Source organism: Muntiacus reevesi, chromosome 5 (genome assembly GCF_963930625.1).
Source record: "Muntiacus reevesi chromosome 5, mMunRee1.1, whole genome shotgun sequence".
Taxonomy (NCBI): Eukaryota; Metazoa; Chordata; class Mammalia; order Artiodactyla; family Cervidae; genus Muntiacus; species Muntiacus reevesi.
The window spans coordinates 50,855,922-50,861,693 of record NC_089253.1 but is presented as its reverse complement, the minus strand read 5'-3'; the positions used below and the strand labels follow the sequence as shown (position 1 = coordinate 50,861,693).

The 5,772-nt window shown below is 42.7% G+C and overlaps 1 pseudogene; it reads left to right on the top strand.

The window, feature by feature from the left end:
* Positions 1-2,471: 2,471 nt before the first annotated feature.
* Positions 2,472-2,735, top strand: LOC136169327 (small ribosomal subunit protein bS21m pseudogene; annotated as a pseudogene).
* The last annotated feature ends 3,037 nt before the right edge of the window (positions 2,736-5,772 follow it).

Below are 5,772 nucleotides of genomic sequence, written 5' to 3'. Positions count from 1 at the left end.
TCTGGCTGACTACTATGGACCATTCGATAAGCATGGCTGGACCCTAGTCTTGTTGGTTGCCAGGGCCTGTTTTGTGCAGAGCCTGCAGGCCACTGTTTGGCAGGGCCAGGTCACGGGGCTGTTAGCTGCAGGGCCTTGAAGGGCCCTGGGGCTGGAGCTGGCCCATTGGTGCATAGAGCTGGGCTCTGCAGTAGAAGGTTGTGAGTGCTGAGGGTCCCAGATCTAGTGTCAATCTGCTGGTAGGCAGGGCCAGTTCCTGACCTGGCTGACTGCAGGGTCTGGGGTGTTGGCCTGCTGGTGAGTAGGACTGGAGTCTAGGGTCTGGAGTTGGTGCTGGCCTGCTTGTTGGTGGGCTGCATCCTGGTTTGGGAAGCTGTAGAGCTGTCGCAGTCCTAGGGCTGGTTTCTGCTGCTGATGGGTAGAGCCAGGGTCCATGGGACCCCAGGGCTGGTGGCTCTCCACTGAAGAGTGAGGCTGGGTCCGGGGGGTCTCTGACTGTAGGACCTGAGGGTCCCAGGACTAGAGCCAGTGCACTGGCATTTGGGGCTGGCTGGCCCTGGGGCCGTCTCAGTGCTGCTGCAGGCTCAGGGGTCTTTCGGTGTTAGGTCTGTTGTAGGTGGGGCTGTGAGTTTGCCCAGGCATTTGCATGGCCTAAAACATCCCAGGACTGGGGTGGTGGGCAGGGCTGAATCCCAGCCCTAGTAGGCTAGAGGGAGGATCCCAAAGTGGCGCTTATAAGAACCAGTGTCCTCATGGTGGAATGAACTCCCCAAAATGGCTATTGCCAGTGTCTTTGTCCTCAGGTTGAGCTCCAGTTTCCTCCTGCTTCTCCAGGAGGCTTTGCAAGATCAGCAGGTGGGTCTGATCAGTTCCTTTCACTCACTGCTTCTGCCCTGGGTCCCAGAGAAGGTGAGATTTTGTGTGTGCCCTTTAAGAGTGAAGTTTTCATTTTCCACAGTCCCCTGGCTCTCCCCCAAAACGAGTCCCATTGACCTTTAATACCAAACATTCTGGGGGCTCATCCTCCTGGTTCAGGAAACCCCAAGACTGGAGAGCCTGATGTGGGGCTCAGATCACTCACTCCTCAGGGGGAACCTCTGCAGTTATGATCATCCTCCTGTATGTGACCCTGAGGTATTGGTCTTGATGATACCACATCTCTGCCCTCCTACCCATCATGCTGTGGTTCTTCTTTATCTCTTTGGTTGCAGAAGCTGTTTTCTGCTAGTCCTCCACTTCTTCTCATCAATTGTTTCTCTTTAAATAGTGGTAATTTTGGTGTGCTTCTAGGAGGAGGTGAGCTCAAGGTCTTTCTATGCCACCATCTTGGCCCTAAACTCCATTATGTTTTATTTTAGGATGTAATAGTATAATATCTATAAAGAGGAGATTTATAAAATAATTTCATTTCTAAGAATTAGGTTCTATGTGAAAAATAAGACAAAAGTGAATTGGCCATTTCATTCTCAATGTCACTAAGCTTCCAAACCCTTAAAATTGTAGTCAGTCTGTGAGGGTATCTGTGGGTGTAAGTCTCCAAGATGGATTCCCAATGATCCCCATCTCTAGGCCTGCATGCCCTTGTCCTATTGTAATCCCTTTCCATTGAGTGTGAGCTGAGCTGGACTTAGTGACTCATTTCTGATGGTCAGATTAAGGAAGAAGTGACAATATATAATTTGGAGATCATGTCATAACAGACTGGCATTTGGATCATTCACTCTGAGAGAAGTCACTTGCCATGTCAAGCAGCATTTTGGAAAGGCCCATGTGGTAAGGAACCAAGCCTCTTACCTGCAGGCATGTGAGGGAACTTAGAAGCCAACCCTTCAGCCCAGTCAAGTCTTCAGAGACCTATAGCTCTGGCTAATAACTTCCGAAGAGATCTCCTAAGAGAATCTGAGCCAGAATCACTCAGCTAAGCACACCTGGATTCCTAAAATTCAGAAACTGTGTGAGGTAATACTGTTTAGTATTTTGAGATGCAAAGTTTGGGGGTGATTTTTTGTGCAGCAATAGGGGTAAGGAGATAAAAGGGGTAAGGAGATAATAAGATGTCAATACTAGTAAGATAACGCCACAGCTTCTACATATATTTACCTTCTCTGGAGGGGATCAGCCACCTGCAAAAAAGGAAGTCAGAATGTAAGCTAGAATCTGAGAGAATATTTACCCTCTGGAAAGCATAATTGAATCATCTGCTTCAATCATGATTGAATACATAATTTTTATTCTCCCAAACCTCCTGTCATGACTAGACACAAAATTAGCTAATTAATTGATGACTGCTTATTGAGATTTGCATTGCTTTCTATTTGCTTTATTTAAAACAAATATTTAGTATATTCACAAAGCTTCTTCTGAAGCAAAGAAGAGTTATTTTGCCTGGTGAATCCTTTTAGTCTTGTCTGGGCTTCCAGTTGGCTAGGTACTAAGGGGTCCTATAGACTAGAGACTTAACTCCAAGGGTCATGGCAAAACATCTGAAGTGCATTACCAGGACTATGATGGCACAGGAAGGGAATGTGGAAGGTGCATACAGGACCCTAAACAGAATCCTTATCATGGATGGGATCACTGAGGATATAAATCAACGGCAGTATTAGGAGAAGCCTTGCTATAAGAGATAGAGAGAAAGTGATGAAACTTGACAGTGAATCTACAGCATGGGAATGGCTCACAAGATTAACTTCTTGATGTGAAAGAATCGGGCAGATCCATGGCAGAGCTCCTGAGGCCTTTGGATAGGAGGCCAAGTATGAAAACCCTTATTCATTTGACTCCACCTCTTTTCTTTCTCTAACCCTCTTCTGTATCTATCTTAAAATAAACTCAATTACATATATTTGTTCAGTTGCTCAGTCATGTTCGACGCTTTGCGACCCCATGGACTTCAGCTCGCCCAGCTTCCCTGTCCTTCACCATCTCCGGGAGCTTGATCAAACTCATGTCCATTGAGTTGGTGATGCCATCCAACCATCTCATCCTCAGTCATCCTCTTTTCCTCCTGCCTTCGTGTCTTGTCTGAAGTCTTTACTGACCAACCCCAACCTCCACCCTTATCCTCATATAAGCCATCCGTGGCACCCTGAGAACACCTCTGTTATGGCATTTGGCAGTGTATTGTAATTGCCCGATTACTTATCTGCATCATTAGCCGGGGAAATTTTTGAACCTAGAGACGGACTTATTCAACTTTGTTCTTAGAACAGAACAGTCTCTAACTCATAGTACAAGATCAACAAATATATTTTACATAAATGAGTAAGAATGTATATATACATATATATATATTTGATTTTTACTTACAAGGAGTGATATGTTTAGCCTAAAAACTTCTTTCTTTTTGGCTGCACTGGGTCTTTGTTGCTGCGTGCGGGCTTTCTCTAGTTGTGGCACAGAGGCTCCTCACTGCAGTGGCATCTGCTGTTGCAGAGCATGGGCTCTAGGCGCGCCGGCTCAGTCGTAGTGGTGCGTGGGCTTAGTTGCCCCTCAGCATGTGGAATCTTCCAGGACCAGGGATCAAACCTGTGTCCTTTGCTTTGGGAGGCAGATTCTTAGCCACTGGACCACCAGGGAAGTCCTGAATAAGAATATATTAATGGGGATTTCCCTGGTGATCCAGTGGTTAAGACTTCACCTTCCAAGGCAGGATCCAAGGCAGGATCCCTGGTTGAAGAACTAGGATCCCACATGCCTTGCAGCCAAAAACTAAAGCAATATTACAATAAATTCAACAAAGGCTTTAAAAATTTAAAAAAGAATATATTAATGAAGGAATGAATAAGCAAATGAATAAATGAGTTGGCCTTGGAAGAAAACTAAGTGGCCTGAGGAAAATTACTACCCCCTCAAATTTCTGTTCACCAATAAAATTGAAGGGGCTGGACAATTTTATTACTAAAATCCCTTTCCATTCAGACATCTTATGATTGAAGATGGGAGTGGGAACTTATGCCCTTCTAGGACCTTCAAAAAGCAATGTTGGAAAGAAGATAATAAAGATAAGAGGGGAAATTAGTGAAATAAGAAACAGACTGACAATAAAGAAAATCAATGAAAGCAAAGCCTGGTTCTTTGAAAAGATCAATATAATTGATAAACTCCTAGCTAGATTGATTAAAAAAAAAAAAGAGGAAAGACACAACACTTAAAAAAAAGGGAAGACACACAAAAATATCAACATCAGGATGAAAGGGAGGGCTCATCACTTCAAATTATATAGATATTAAAAGGATAAAAGAGTATTATTATCAACTTTTTAGAAAAAATTTGGCAAGTTACATAAAATGAACAAATTACTTGAAATACACATTAGAAAAACTGGCCCAAGAAGATATAGGAAATCTGAGTAACCCTCTATGTATTAAAGACTTGAGTTCATAGTTTTTTAAGAAACTGATAAAATTCTATCAAGTATTTAAGGGTGAAATAATACTAATAATACATTAATTTTTCAGAAAACAGAGGGAAAAGAAACATTTCCCAACTCATTTTATGAGTCCAGAATTACCATGATGCCACAATAAAAGATATTACAAGGAAAGAAAACTACAGAGAAATATCTCTTGAACGTAGACACAAAGCCTTAACAAAATTTTTGCAGATAGAACCCAGCGATATAAAAAAGGATAACACACAGGACCAAGTGGGATAGTGCAGGTATGCAGGGCATAAAAAGTGTAAAAGAAGAAATAAAACTGACTTTATCACAATTAAAATGATATGTGTGTGGAAAACTAACGGATTTACCAAAAATTGTTAGAACTAATAAATCAATTGATCAGAGTTGCAGAATATAAGATCAGAATACAAAAATAAGTCATATTTCTATATACCTGTAACAAACTATTGGAATATAAAATGAAAAGATACCCTTTGCAGTAGCATCAACAAATATGTAATACCTAGAGATCAGTTTAATGAAAGTTGTCTAAGACATTTACATGGAAAGCTATAAAACATTGCTGAGAAGTTAAAAGATCTAAATGAAGAGATACACAATTGTCATGGATGGGGAGACTCAGTATTATAAAAACATTAATGCTTCCCAGATCAACCTATAGAGTCTACGCAATCCCAATCAAAATCACTGCTATGAACTGAATGTGTCCCCCCTCTCCAAACTTGTGTGTTGAAACCCTAATCCCAGTGTGATTGCCTTAGGAGGTGAGGTCTTTGGGAGGTGATTAGGTCATGAGGGCAGAGCCTTCACAAAAGGGTTTAGTGTCCTTATAAGAAACTCCCAGAAAGAACCCTTGCCCCTTCTGCTATGTTAGGACACAATGAGAAGATGGCATCTATGAACCAGGAAGCAGGCTCCCACCAGACGCTGAATCTGCTAGTCTGCTGATCTTCGACTGCCAGAACTGGATCTTGGATCCAGAACTGAGAAATAAATTTCTGTTGCTTAAACCTATGGTATTCTGTTATAGCAGGCCAAGGGACTAAGATAACCATCCAGTAACTTTTGCAGAAACTGACAAACTTATTCTAAAATTTACATGGAGGGACCTCCCTGGTGGTCCAGGGGTTAAAAATCGCCTGCCAATGCGGGGGACACAAGTTCAATCCCTACTCTGGGAAGATTCCACATGTTGTGGGGCTACTAAGACCATGCACCATGACTACTGAAGACCAGGTGCCCTAGAGTCCACAAGAAAAGTCACCACAATGAGATGCCCACATACTACAATGAAGAGTAGCCTCTGCTTGCCACAACTAGAGAAAGCCTGAGTGTGGCAACAGAGATCCATCATAGCCAAAAATAAG